Genomic DNA, 2,162 nt, shown 5'->3' on the forward strand with positions numbered 1-2,162 from the left:
GAACTTTTAGCAGAGAACTGAAAAGTAACAGTGAAAGTCACTCAGTCGTGTCAGACTCTTTGCAACTCCATGGACTGAAGCCTGCCAGGCTCCTCTGTCCATGGAATTCTCCCAGGCCAAAATACTATAGTGGGTAGCTGGCTTCTTCAGGTGGCCTCGGCTCTACCCTCTTTCCCTCTCTCTCTCTCTGACGACCTCCGGAATAGGGAACTCTTGCCATTCGACTGTTCTACAGCAACACTCCACTCAAGCCGGCCCCTAGACTAAGGTAAGATCCGGACGGTGTTCTAGAGGCACCCTAGAACTCAGTCCTCTCTGGGTCCCAGGGACCCCTGGCCCAGGGCCACTCTGTAGGCGACGGTGGGGACGCTCCACCTCAACACAGAGCTCTCTTCTCATAACTCCTATTGCAACTACGGGTGATGACTCAAGCTCTCAATAGGAGCCTCTGCTTGCCTTTCAATTATGGGGTCTGGCCAATCTGTCCCAAAAGATTCCCCTCTGACCTGTGTTCTCAAAAATCTCAAACCACTTGCACTCACTGAACTCAAAGCTAACCATTTAAAACAACTCTGTACACAGATTTGCCTCAATACCAATTAGACAATCAAGACCGCTGGCCTGAAGCTGGCACATTTGATTTTAACATTCTTCAAAATCTCACAGACTTCCTTAAACGAAATGGCAAGTGGTCGGAGGTGCCCTATGCCAAGCCTTTTGGGCCCTTTGGAGCAGGCCCTCCCTATGCAAGGCTTGCTCCACCCACAAGATCCTTCTATGCACCTTGCCTCCCAAGCAAAAGGGCTCTTCTTCCTCAACTAACCACAGACTGTGACCTTCTGCACCCCCGGAGTTCGACCCGACGGACGAGCCCCCTCCCTACCCGCTACCCCACCAACCCTCTCCTTCCCCTTCATCCAACTCACCTACTGGCCAGGAAAGCTCCTAGGACTCCCCCTGACCCCGCTACCCCATCTCCCGACTCCCCCTCCCTTTTCCCCCTGCCACATGGTCACGTACCCAACACATATTTCCCCTGAGAGAGGTGGCAGGACCAGAGGGCCCCACCCGAGTCCATGTTCCATTTTCATTGTCAGATATGAGCCAGATAGAGGAAAAGTTAGGATCATTTTCTGAAAATCCTACCAGATACAGAAGAGAATTCCTGAGACTCTCCTAGGCCTATAACCTCACATGAGGATGTCTATTATATCCTAAATGCCACTCTCATCCCTGACTAAAAGACCATATCTGGCAAGTGGCAAAAGCCCACGGTGATCATTTCCATAACCAAGACTGGGATAGCCCAGTGGCTGATGAGGTGATGCCTCAATTAGATCCCCACTGGACTTACCAGCCCAGTGACCCAGGTATCAGGAGACTCAATCATATGATTACCTGCATTCTAGAAGGATGCACCATGTCAATTATGATAAAGTCAGAGAAATCACCCAAGGGGCAGATGAAAATCCAGCCTTATTCTTGGCACGCCCCACAGAGGCAGTCCAGAGGTATACCAACCTAGAGAGTCACCACCCCTGCTGGGTTACATTTGTACCTTCAAGTTCAATTCATCAGCCAGTCTGCCCCTGACATGAGACACAAGCTTCGACAACTAGAAAAGGGCTCCTGAGACCCTCCAAAGAGACCTTCTAGAAGTAGCCTTCAAGGTGTTCAATAATAGGGAGGAGGAGGCCAAGAGAGAAAAAGAACGTGAGAGAAAAGCCAATATGCCTTTTTGGTGGCAATGATTAAGGGATGAGATCAGTTTGGCCCAAGTCATCCCAGAACGGGGCTTAAAGACCCCCCTCCCCCCGACCCTGCTTCCGATGCAACCAGTCAGGACATTGGGCAAAAGCATGCCCAACCTGTGGCCAATGGGGACACTGGAAGATGGACTGTCCCCAGGGATGCCCTGGCACCCCTGGGAGGTCCCACCTCCCAGATCTGAGAGTAGAATGTCCACAGGGATGACTGGTGCCCCTGGGGAGATCCCCACTTCTCCCCAGAACCCCAGTTTCCAACCCTACGAGAGTTGTTGCAATGACAGGGGCTGGGTTCCAGCCCCCAAGCCCGTGTCCTGACACGAGCTTGGAACTTAGGGTAGACGGGGTAGTGGCCAGGGAAAAGACCTCTTTTATAGTAGACACTGGAGCCACTTT

This window comes from Bos javanicus, chromosome 4 (genome assembly GCF_032452875.1).
Source record: "Bos javanicus breed banteng chromosome 4, ARS-OSU_banteng_1.0, whole genome shotgun sequence".
Classification (NCBI taxonomy): Eukaryota; Metazoa; Chordata; class Mammalia; order Artiodactyla; family Bovidae; genus Bos; species Bos javanicus.